Here is a 13,588-nt window from a genome sequence, read left to right as displayed (position 1 = left end):
ACCGAAGGCCACGTACTCCGCCAGTTATGTATAAATAACGTTGTGTCTACAGACAAGTGTTATGTAATCATTACCGATTATCATTAAGCCAGCTGCAAGTCTATATAGAAGTCGGCTAAATAGAGACCTAGTAGTTCATCTCAGCTCTCGAAAAATAATTATCAACAGTCACATCCAATGAATGGGGCACGCGGTAGCGTAGTTGGCTGAGGCACCATGTTACAAGCCGGAAGGTCGTGGGTTCAAGTCCCGATGAGGTCACTCGATTGCTGTAAAACTTCTAAAGTAGTCACTTCTTTTTCGGTTTGTAACACCAGTACCTACTGGGCAGAATACATACGCTCTAAAAGATCCATCAGGGACATGTCAAGCCTTGGGTAGGTTACCTTACAGAAGAAACGTCCAGTGTGATCAATAACATCTGATTCTGGTTCATATGCAGTGCTGAACATGGAACCACTTCTCTTGTGATGACGTAACCGTGTAATGATCAAGCCTCCTTAACAATGACAGTAGAGCGAATATAAAATCAGTGGCGAATGCGAAAGGGATATTTCTAACTTCATGGAGCTGAGCCCTTCTTGAGGAGCCGCCAATTCTGCAGCTACTAAAGAATTTCCCAGCATTTTATAGAACCCGAAGGTTCATTACCGTGTTCACAAGAGCCCTCCACTGGTCCCTATCCTAAGCCAGATCAATCCAATCCATACCATCCCATCCTATCTCTCTAGCACCCATTTTCGTCCACCCACCTAACCTTGGTCTTCCCAGTGGTTCTTTACTTCTGATTTTCCCACCAATATCCTATATGCATTCCTCTTCTCCCCATTCGTGCTACATGCCCTGCCAACATCCTCCTTGACCTGATCATTCTAATTATACTTGGAGAAGGGTACAAGTTATGAAGCTCCTCACTGTTCAGTTTTCTCCAACCTCTAACCTCACTTCATCTATCTTATACCCAAATATTCTCCTCAGCGCCCAGTTCTCAAACACCCTCAGTCTTTGTTCCTCCCTTAATGTCAGAGACCAAGTATCACACCCATACAGAACCACAGGCAAAATTATAGTTCTGTATATTCTAATTTTATAAAGAAATTTTCTTGCTTATTAAATTTTGCATATGAATCATGAATACAAAGTACATCACACCAAGATTCTTAAAGGGCCACAGAGCGGTGGGAGCGGAGGAAAATATCAAAACTGATCCCCACCCCAAAAAAAAAACAAGAAATGCGCGAAACAGTAACATCAAAAATTAAAATTACTGTTACAAATATCCTTCTATCCTACAGATACCTATATCTCTATAGCGGTTTGTTGATGCGGCTTAAACTAAGTGTGTACGCAACATTTTTGTGCTTGTCCGTCAAGGAGTATGAATGTCTGGGTTCTAACGGTTACGATTTTCTGCGCCAAAAAATAAATCAGTTCTCGGATTATCAGGACACACAAAGGGAGAGAGAGTTTCGCGTCTATTGACACAGCGACACATTACATTTCCATGCCTCATGCCTGACCTCGAGTTTAGTTTAAAGCTACATTATCTAGAGTGGCTTATCGAGCCGAGAAAAAATTACTTAGCCGTCACGTAGCCCTATGTACTGCGCAAGATAAGTAACAATATGAATCAAGTTAACCACTGCTAACCTGCTAATACCTTACAATCACATTGGTGTGTAGAGTGCTACATCTATGAGGCTTGTTCTCATGACCTGTGATTATGTCTGCACTGCCCCGCTGCCAGACTACACGGCGTCACGTGGCGGAAGACATTAATCAACATGTCTGACAACAAATAGAATTTACACAGGATAACAGCTGATTCTGAAAAAAATCACAGGGGCTGACTGCTTGTTCGGCTTACTCTTCTACACAGAATATGGAGGCAATAAATCCCTCCGAAACGTCGGTGAACTTCTAGTGAACTGTATACCGTAACATCCAATGAGGCAGTAATCTTCAAATCTCAACATTTCAGGGCATTTTAGACATACACAAGAGTTTCCAAATGCCATGTTCTGTACCCTCTCCTCACTTACAAGCAAAGGTTCTCACAATATGAGCCGTGGCCCCCAAGGGGCACCGAAGTTTATTTCCGAGGGCTGTTGGAAAAGTTGGTGTAATGTATATTGATAAGAGAATAAAAAGTAAAAAAGTAAAGCTATCCCTGTACCAGGCCGTGAAGGCCCATAGGGTTGTGACGTTGAGGGTCCCACATTATCTAGACAATTGGCTCAAAGATGGCGGTAAGGTTGTCAGCCTTATGCGCCGGCCGCGCTTTACTCCCCAGGAAAATTATTTAATTAATTCCTGGTACTCATTTCTGTTAGAGGCTGAGTAAACCCCAGGGCCTAGTGAGGCTGGTAGGATTAGGTCAATTGAAACATATCCAATGACCTCATCGGGACGTAAACCCGCGACCTTCCGGCTTGCAGAATAGCCCCTCAACCAACTACGCTACCGCGTGACCCATTGATAAGAATAGTATACTAAGTTATAAAAATAAATTTTAACTGAAAAAGTACTTACAGACATTAGTAAAGTAAGCAAAAAAAAAAGCAAAGCTATCCGTGTAACAAGCCGTGAAGCCCCATAGGGTTGTGAGACAATATCTAGACAATCGGCTCACAGATGGGGGTAAAGTTGTCAGCCTTACGCGCCGGCCGCGCTTTACTCCCCAGGAAAATTATTCAATTAATTCCTAGTACTCATTTCTGTTAGAGGCTGAGTCGACCCCAGGGCCATAGTGCGGCTGGAAAGATTAGGTCAATTGAAAAAAAATCTAATGACCTCATTGGGAATTGAACCCGCGACCTTGCGGCCTGTAGCATAGCTCCTCAACCAACTACGTTCATCAGAAATTTCGATTTTTCCTAAATCACGCATTACATCATTTTGTATGTTGGTAGCCGGCTCATATTTTTACTCACATTACGGGAGCCCTAGACCAGAACACTCTGAGAACCACCGAAATAGCTAACGGTGGCTCCAAGAGGCGATTTCTTCTTGAAAATTGACCCATCAGATGATCAAAAACTTCCTCGCCTTTTACGGAACCGGACTTACGTAAGCCCACCAAGAGAACCTATCCTAGTTCATAGAGATTCTATCTTCCCTCAGGTTTTCTTCATGCATTTATCACCAACAGACCTTGCTAGAGTATGTATCTTTCGTCTGTTCTCATTCATTTCAATGCCCTGATAATATCTCATAAAAAGCAGAAATTATGAAACTCCTCATTCTATAATTTTATCCTCCCAGCTTACTCCCTCTGTCTTCTCCTTAGCACCCTACTTCCATTAACTCTTCAAAGCCCAGTGGTACCAACACATGCTTTAACACACTAAAAAACTCTGTATTCTGCTGATAAGAGTGTATCTGTGTGTTCCGTGTGGTTCTCACAATAAACAGCGGCCGTTTCCCTAAACAGCTTTAACATGTTGGGCTCCGCAGCGGAGACGTGATGTGTTTCCTGTGAGGTACGGACTGAATTCTTATATATACTGTATTCTGTTCAAAGAGTGTATTTGTGTGTTCCGTACGGTTCTCACAATAAACAGCATTAACCGATCGGTCGTTGTTATGGAGACGTAATGTGTTTCCTGTGAGGTACGGACTGAATTCTTATAATAGTTAACGCCGAACACCTGGTACCCGTCTCAAATCTGAGACAGTAAAATATCGTCGCGAGTCCCAAGGGAATCGCACCCGAGAAAGACTGCGCTGGTAGAGTCCAGCAGCATGTACAAAAGACAGACCCGTCCTCTCGTCAGAGAGGGCGCCCCACAAAAACAAGACCGTAACTGTCGAAGACTTTCTGACTGACCGGCCGTTAGTCGCAATGTCTTTGGCTCCGACTTGACCCTGGTACCCACTGGATAGGAGGCTGGGTGACCCCACAGCCGGTCTGGACGCTGTGGAGATACTATAATTAATGGTATATTCTGTATTATTTGTTAAAAATAAGTTAAGTTAAACATTTGAAATCATATTCACTCGTAACTTCCCATCATTCAACTCGATGGATTTCCACACCCTCAGACAAGGCCATGGAGAGTCCATACCTTGCTTGCCTCTTTGTCTGGTCTTCCAAGGACTCTTTTTACATTTCAGACAGAACCTGCATGGGAACAGCAGCAACCGCTAATGGCTTCAACTTTCTAGATAGCAAAGCAAATGGAACTTTCCTCAGCGAACCACTCTTTATCATTTACATCGTTGCTCTCACGCACCTGTGATAATTATCGAATTCCTAAACCAAGAAATAATTAATTATACACTGCCACTCCATAATCGTAGCTACTGGAAGTGTGTCGGTGTCTTAATTATTTACTCAAAAACTTCTTCCTTTGACGGATTAGGCCATCTGGCCTGTTTCCGTTCAGAAATAATCTGAAACTATGTATCTTACAGACAGAAGGTACCACTGATTGTCACTCGCAAAATACAAAACTTATTTAACCTTTAAAGTCCAGTTGTTACTGTAAGTACCGCCTGCGTTGACGTACTAAAACTCTGCATTCTGCCCAGAGTGTATCTGTGTGTTCCGTATGGTTCTCACAATAAACAGCGACTGTTTCCCTAAACAGCATTAACCGGTTGGGCTCGGTAGCTGAGACGTAATGTGTCTCCTGTGAGGTACGGACTGAATTCTTATATTTACTGCATTCTGCCCAAAGAGTGTATCTGTGTGTTCCGTATGGTTCTCACAATAAACAGCGACTGTTTCCCTAAACAGCATTAACCGGTTGGGCTTTGTAGCGGAGACGTAATGTGTTTCCCGTGAGATACGGACTGAATTCTTATATATTATTTATAAGAAATTCAGTCTTTAAAGGGTTAATCAGTATTTGAATATAAAACTGTTCGCGTAACTTCCAAACCTTTTGAAGCTTGAAATTCGTCTATATAATATTTAAAATTGCAGTTCCTGTCTCACAGAAAACGCACACTCCGTCTCCATTGCAAAGACCAGCCAGTTAATGCTGTTGAAAAAACAATCAGGATTTATTCTGAGAATCATATGAAATATATTAATACATTCTGTGGGAAAAATTAGGAGTTTTCAATGTTAAAGCACGTGATACTGTGATTTCAAAGGACTAATTTATTTCACTACAAGTTGGCAGCTATAAATGCTTCTGCATATCTATAACACTTCTCACGGCATAACTATGACCAGTACTATCGGTTATGTAACGCCGTGGATACTGGTAGAAATTTACCGAAATTTCAAGAGAAACGTGCCACTTCCATTTTGAGGGACAATATACTCTGCTTGCTTGCTTGCTAGCTTTTGTGGCTTACTCCTCGACTCTGAAGACAGATGCAGTACGTTCTTCCGTAATGTCGGTATTCTACCAGACTACAAGGCGTCACATCACAAAAGACAGTATACTCCTTCAGGCATACCAATACAACCAACAATATTAGGAACAGAGGAATATGGGTGAGACTGAGGAAATCAAGAGATTAGCGACATCTAATTGACCCAAAAAAGTCTTCTATTTTTGCCTGACAATGGAAGCCAAGATAGCTTCCGAAATGTCGTTTCTTTAACCAAAACGAGATGATGGGAAATGCCCAGTATGTGAAAATTATTCTACTTCGAAAGTGTGTGTCTGAGGCACTGATCGGAAGTTGGCAAGGAAGAAAATACCTCATTTGACGTCATTCACTTGAAATATTCACGATGTATTTCGAGACGAATGGGCAAACGACACGCAAGTTCATTTTCTTTTCCGTTAACTTTATACAACGGCCTACGGGTTGCACACGTACCCTCATTATAACCTGAGAAAGCTGCAGTGGTTGTTAAGGATAGGCCGCCGAGCGACTGTGAGACAAGTTCCTATATGTTCAAAGCGAGTTTGTAGCCTCGGCCTTTCTGTACACAACCCCCCACCCCACCAACAGAGAGCTGTAGTAATAGTTTCAGGACTGGCCCTTAGTTGACTTGTACCTATGCTTTGGTTGGCAATGCAGTCTCCACTTTTGCCGGAAAAAATCTCCATCAATCTAGTATTGTGGCATGTAGACCCATTTCTAGGCAACGGCTGCAAAAGAAACAGCTATACAACAGCCGTTGTAAAGTAACGGTTTCGCAAACAAGCATGTTTCCACGGCAATTACTGCACAGCAATAATTGAACGATGTTTCCTGTGAGCTAAGAATTGAATTCTTATATATTAGTTAGACGAAATGTAGTCTTTAAAGGGCTAGTCGCCACGACTCAGATACGTATAAAGGAGATGTTCAGTTCCACGCAATCTCACGCTCGTCGTTAGATGGAAGAGGCTGGTCAGCTTCACGCCCCGCCCGCTTTACCCCCGAGGGAAAGAAAACAATTAGACAGGAGGCTGGGAAGGGTACCACAGCCGGTCTGGACACTGTGGAGAAGAGAAAAAAGTTCTTACCCCTGCCTGGAACTGAACCACGATTTCTGGGTCTTCGAACCTGCAACCCTGTGGATACACCGACTAAGCTATCCCGGGTCACTGCACGCCGTCAGGGCCCAAAAGGCCGTTTCGATCATGGGCGATAATTTCATTTAACAAAAAAACAAAACGAACTTGCGAACATTTTCACTACTGCCTGGCCGGCCAAGAATTCGGGTTGATTCCCTGCAGAGGCAAGAAGAACATATCGTCTCCATCTCTAGGATGTGCTGGCCGAGATTCGAACCAATGATCGTCCGAATATAAATCTATACCATAACGGCTGAGCCACACCGCTCGGTAACATGCTTGCCTAGCTACGCCTTCTTAAGTAATCAACTTACCATCATGTTTGGGCCGCGCCATAGCTCAAGCGGTTAGTCGCGGCGGCTCGGGTTCGATCCCGGGACGGGTCAAGTGGGATTTGTGGTGCACATATTGGCGCTGGGGTGCGTTTTCTCCGAGTACTTCGGTTTCACCTGCCAATCTTCATTCCACCAATTGCTCCACAATCACCCTCATCTATCATCTGGGGCTGGTACAATATGCCAGAAGTGGCCACAGTACAAGGGACTTAGTCCCACCCCACTAGCAACAAAAAAAATAAAAATACCATCATATTTGCTTCCAACCAATGATCACGATATATAAAGAGGTCTTTTTTTTTTCCTTGGCACTACAGCCCCAGTGGGCCTAGGCCTACCTCCATGAACTTCTCCCTTCACTTCGGTTTTTCTAGATCTTACACATACGGTAGGACTCCTTGGGCGGGTGATCAGCTCATCGTAAGGCCTCTACCTGTACACAAATGCAGGAAAACGCATACACACAAACTACACATCCATGCTCTGAGTGGGATTCGAACCCACGATCCCGTTTCCAAGCGAGCGAAGACAGTACATGCCTTAGACCGCTCGGCTACCGTGACCGGCATAAATATGTCTACATATGTCAAATACAGACACTCATTATCATACCAACCCCCCCCCCTCAACTGCCGCGCCATGGGTAATGAATGGATGCAAGGGGGCGAAATTAGAACTAAGTAAAGTATATTAACTCTACGTCACTATTTCCGCTTCCTTTCCAGGGTAATTATTTGTTTAAACGCTGAATCATATTTTACGTGAAACCGGAATGTTACATTTACATTAAATATATTTACAATTAATATAATTTTACCTGTCCACCGTCCTTATTGATCCCGACCAGGCAGTAACCCCCCCCCTTGTTGGTATGTTGGACCGAGAATATATTGCAGCGTGTAGACCCGTTACTAGGTAACGACCGGGAAACGAACGATACAACGCTCGCTGCTGATTATCAGATTCTTACTAAGCAGCAATTCAACTACAACAGTGGGGTGCGGGGTATTCTACGCGGCCCGTGTTCGAGGGAGTCTGTGAAGCGAAGACTAAAATGTTGGTGTTTAAAAAAAATCCGATTATATGCTCTACCATTAACAGAAGGACAGGCGGGCACTGCCTGGGAACCTTCAAAATCGGAGAGTTTCTTACCCCTCCCAAATGTAGTGTCTCTCACTACCACCCCATTCTTCTTCTTCTTCTTCTTCTTCTTACTCACACAACAAAAGGTTGGTGTGAGATGGCCGCTAGCCTAGGACTTAAAGTCACTTGAAAAAAAACGAGTTTAACTGTGGGGTATTAGCTAGCGGGTAACAACGTGACCGCGGAAGCTGAAGAATCTCCACTGTTAGAAGCCGTTACCAAGAAACGACTGATGGAGGGTGTAACAGACTGAGAACACTAGTATGTGTGTAACAGTGAAATGTAAAGTGTAGTCCTGAGTCGCGTTAAAGTGGGAAATAAATACAATCTTCATTCCAAACCCCGTCTATAGTCACTCATACAGGTGACAATATATTGTGACATGTAGACCCAATGCCGAGTAACAGCTGTGTAGACAGGCGACAGTACAACAGCCGTTCCTAGGGAACAGCTCTGTGAACACATTGTTTTCCGGCAACGAGAACATGAAATGGCAGAAGAAGCATTTCCTGTGAGGTCCGTGCCGGGGCTATATAACGAGGACTAATAGTTCGTTGAGTCAGGTGAGAGATGCAGTAGTGAGAAGTAACATGCTGGCACATGAGGCTGGGGACAGTTCGGGAACACAGAGGAAGAGGTACGTCCTCCGTTGGAAGTCGCTATCAAGCAACGGCTAAAGAAGACTGAGAAGACTTTATGTGTGCTATAGTTAGTGTGATCTATGGCATATGTAATACAGTGGGGCCTTCGTAGTTATTTGCAGTTACGATCTACTGAGTGTTAAATAAATCCGATTACCAATCTAAACCCCGTCTACAGTCACTCAATCACGTGACAAAATACACACGAACACTTACCAATCATATTAATTTCGATCGCGAAGATGGAATGTACCTAAAAAATGTCTGGAACTGTTCACATCCATACGGCGGAAAGCCCCAAGAAGAAAATTTTTCTATATGTCTAATATGTCTACTTCGCACCAGCATTAGGGTTTGTAGTAAACGCAGATGGTTGTGTATATATTGTGACATGTTGCGCAAAGGAGAACCCCCCCCCACCAGCAGTGACGCGGCGGGTGAGTCAGCGCTCCCCTCCCCCTCCTCCGCACGGTAACGTAACGGTGACGCAACAGGATTGTTACGGTAGTAACAGCGGTTACTACCGCTAGCGTTACTAGCAACACAGCGCCAGGCAACAAGGGTGCCTATTACGTGGCTGTTTTCCGTATTGTCCGATCAAGGCTACATAAGGAGCAGCGAAGGCTATTCACAGTCAGTTGTACTGAGTCAGTCAGTTAGTCCTGGAACTACCGCCGAGTGAGTCCTCGAGCTACCTCCGAGTTAGTCCGAGTTAGCCAGCAACTAGTCAGTTGTATTCTGGCATTTGGAGTGTACTAATTGTGATACTGCAGATAGCAGTAACCGTAAATCTGTAATTTGGGTGATTGTAAGTGCGAATGTGAAATAAAATTCGCTATATAAAATACGGCGTCAAGTTATTTGTCGCGATATACGCCCAATACGTGACAATATATATATATATCCAACAAAGGGTGATAGGGGTAGAGAGAAATTTTATAAACTGTTTTTTTGCCACTGCAGATGTAACCCTTGTTCATTTACTGCATATAAAACTCGTTGCTACAAGGCTTACAGCACTATACATACTTCATTATCTGAATCCACGAAGCTGAGCCCTTTTTGACAAGCCGCCAGTTGCTCAGCTACTAGCGAAATTCACAACATTTTATCCGACGGTTCGTGTTAACAAGAATCCACCACTGGTCTCTATCCTGAGCCACATTAATCCAGTTCACAACTTCCCATACTAACTAGTCTACTTGTAGGTCATTCTAGCGATTACTTTCCATAACATTTTCCTACCATGCGTGCTACATACCCTGTCCATCTCACCCTCGTTCACTATTTCACTCTAATTATACCTGGCGAGGTGCACTAATATTGAACCTCGTGTTACACTTTTCTCCAGGACCCCTCTTACAAACTCCGTGGCCTGTAGTCCGCAAGCGAACTATACCGACCGAGCGACCGCCGCTTGTCGGCAAAGTTAGTGCCAAATTTAGCGGACAGAGGGTGTCACGTGGTCAGCACAACGAATCCCAACGGCAGTTAATCTCGGTTTTCTACGCCGGAGCCGCTATTTCCTTGAAACAGCTCCTCAATTATCCTCACGAGGCTGAGTGGAGCCCGTTCCTGACCCACTACTTCTCACAAAATCTGCTAGCGTTGGGAATCGAACCCGGACCTCTGCATCTGTAGCCAGGAACTCTGACCACTAGACCACAGAGGCGGTCCATAAACAAACATTAAGAACTAAAATTAAACTCGCTCCACAACTTCTTTTTCCGCCGTGGATTATTTTAAAACTTTCTCAGTGTCGTGACTGTACGGCGTCACACGCTATAACGACAGATGAACAATTAATTTCTGGAGGATCTAGAAGGAAGCGGTCGTTGACCTAACCTAAGTATTATCATGGCATATACCTCAAGGGGCCGTGGAAAACCACGAAAGTCCTGACTGGATGGCCAGTAACTCGTCCGAGATTCGAACAGAGCACTTCTCGAATATAAGTCTATAGCGTTACTTCTACACCGACGTCAAACCTCCCCATTATGCAATCATTTATGCACACTGTTGTACACCAACAACAAAATTCATGGAAACTAATCATAAAACAGAAGTTATCTCGTGGAATCAATCATATTCAGTCTAACTTATTAAATTATTATTTATTTTTGAACTTCGATACCGTCAATAATCACTCCTTTACAGCCTTGTTCTTGGTATTAACGAATGGATACAATTTACATAACCTTTAAAACAAGGCTGTACCTTAATTGGGAGGAAATAAGCCCCACGGCAAGAAAAAAAAATAACATGGCCGGCGATTATATATGGCAGCTGCACTTGTTTCCATTTCGTTGTCGAAATGCACACAGCTTGGCGTCCTTACACAACGTACCACTACGCTACACACCGACAAATTTCATATTATTATTACATTCATAATTTAAATGATGAATAAACAAGAACATATCCAAGATGTTGAGTTCTTGTGGTTGGGAAAACCGTTACAAATGCGTGGAAACTATCAGACCTTTTAAAGCATAATGGTTATTTATATCTACCACCTGCTTGTAACATAAACTGCATTCTGCCCAAACAATGTACTTACGTGTTTCATATGATTCTCACAATAATCTGCAACCATTTCTCTGAACTGTACTATTAACCAAGTGGTTCTTTATATGGTGACGCATCGCTTCCTGAGGTTAGAAACGTATTTTTGGACTCAAATTCGCGCTTCAATGGGTTAAAATCTGTGTTCGTTAACACGCAGCCCATTAGCGTTACTGATCAAATTGATATAAGCAGCCAACGTTTGCCACAAATAGATATACTGAAAGCACCTTCGGCGGTTGGCGTTCTACGTTACTTGTGCCACTGTTGCAATACGCCTTGCTTGGCCTAAATCAGTTCCCAATTACAAGCACTAGTAAAACTTTCAAAGCTAGTATTTGACATTTTTTACACAAGAATTTAGAAACATGATTACGACACATACTAGTTAAGACGACAGATCCCACTCACCTCAAATTCCTTTTCCTGTATTGAACACAAAGGCGCTGTAAGATAATGGCCACTTCATTCACACACAAAACAGTAAACACTGATATTATATTTCAACCTATACACACTTGATGGCCCTGTTTACGTCACAAACAGTTTTTACGACCTCAAAAACACAACTAAAAATTCACACACATCAATAACACAAAGAAACAGGAGACACTTAACACGTCACATTATACTGTTCACAATTTTGATTTACGATTTTGCCTCCCGCCTATGAACAGCTGAATTCAGTGTCAAGGACACGTCACAGACCACGTGCTTCTGATGAAGAATCCATTTTAAAACAGCTCATTTTCATTACTGATTTCCTTTCGGTTTTAACTTCATTTTTCTTCAACACACAACGATTATTTTCCCTTGCTCTCGGAGCTTCTAACGTTAGCTGGCAAGTAGGTAGGTCTGCGAGTGAGCTGTCCGCCGGCTGCTTCGTTTGCAAGATGTCTGCCCCTACGTTTGTGAGCCAGGAGGGACGAAGGGGGGGGGGGGAACATGGGTGTCATGTAGTCCACAGAGCAGGAGAATTTCAACATTAGAACTGCTTGCCTTCCTAGGCTTGGCTAGGGTTCGGGCAAGCAAGCAGGCAAGCTAGCTAGATTATGGAGCACTCCAAGTCAATAATCATACCCTCTCCTCCACCATACCTCCTACTCCCCCCCTACTTACCTCTCACAGTTCCCTCCATTTCAATGTGTATTTGGTTCTCTCAGCAAACGCTACCTCTCACGGTCTGCCTTTAGAATGTGGATGTCGAAGAGCACAAACGGTGTAAATGACTTGGTAAGTAAAATAACAAGCAACTACAGTAAAGGCAGAAAGCTTTTTGTAAATTATTAAATTGTTTTATCTCAAATAAACTCTTCATGCGAAGTATTATGCCAACAACAACAGCACGACTGTTGACACTTGAAAGCAGAATTCTGTGTAGTGTTAAAATGTAACACCCAAATGGTGTCAAATTTGCAACCACTTTCATACGAATAATGTTGAGATATACTCACACTCAAAAGGATAGAGTCTGCCCAGTTAATTACAGGAATGACGACCCCCAAACCCCCATTAACTGTGGATAGTTACTTCGATAAGTTCATACTTTTCTAAACTTGTCCAACAGACAGCTGTGATGTTTCTAGAATTATGATTCATTGCTTACGTGTCTATTGCTTCATCTCAGGACTGTGTTTGTGCATAAGTGAATTAAAACACTCAACACACTCAACAGTCACAGTGGTTCTTCAGCATGACTGGGCAGGTTGACGTAGCAGTAACGATCTTGATTTGCAGTCGGGAGGTGGTAGGTTCGAATTTCGGTCCGGCCATAGGCTATCCAGACAGGTTTATCGTTGTTTTCCTCGGTTACTCCAGGCAAATGCCTTGGCACTACCTCAATTTTGACACAACCGCCTCATTCCAAATCCTTTGGAATTCATTATTCATCATCCACCCTATCGGTTGCACATTCATCATTATCGAATTACTTTATTATCATGACCAGCCTCACCACTGTTGCTGTTTCACGACACAGTCCCCACACCCCTGTATTTTCGCATTGGTTGTGACGCAACATGTCCTCAAAGACAACAAAAAAACATTTCCAGATCGCTGACAGAGCAATCATCAGTTTTGACTTTACTGGTGACAGATATCGCAATGAGTAAGGTAACCCTGTAACAGGTCGTGGAGGCCCATAGGGTTGTGAGACGTCGAGGCTCCCACATTTCTAGACAATCGCTCACAGATGGCGGTGAGACTGTCAGCCTTACGCGCCGGTCGCTCTTTACCCCCAGGAACATTCCTGGTACTCACATTGGCTGAGTCGTCCCCAGGGACATAGCGCAGCTGGAAGGATTAGGTCAACTGAAAAAATCCACGTCATCGGGACTCGAACATGCGACCTTCCGGCTTGTAGCATAGTGTCTCAACCAACTACGCTACCGCGTGCCCCATCGGAACCAGTATATAGTTGTTAATGCATGAAGGT

The 13,588-nt window shown here is 43.5% G+C and overlaps 1 protein-coding gene across 1 annotated transcript in view; it reads right to left on the bottom strand.

The window, feature by feature from the left end:
• Positions 1-12,190, bottom strand: part of LOC111869569 (bromodomain adjacent to zinc finger domain protein 2B) — a gene marked incomplete in the record, with an annotated part of 241,275 nt that extends 229,085 nt beyond the window's left edge. Inside the window, 1 exon segment of the mRNA XM_023861196.2 lies at positions 11,566-12,190.
• Positions 12,191-13,588: the final 1,398 nt, after the last annotated feature.

This window comes from Cryptotermes secundus, unplaced genomic scaffold (assembly GCF_002891405.2).
Source record: "Cryptotermes secundus unplaced genomic scaffold, Csec_1.0 scaffold512, whole genome shotgun sequence".
Classification (NCBI taxonomy): Eukaryota; Metazoa; Arthropoda; class Insecta; order Blattodea; family Kalotermitidae; genus Cryptotermes; species Cryptotermes secundus.
This window is presented reverse-complemented; position numbering and strand designations above follow the sequence as displayed.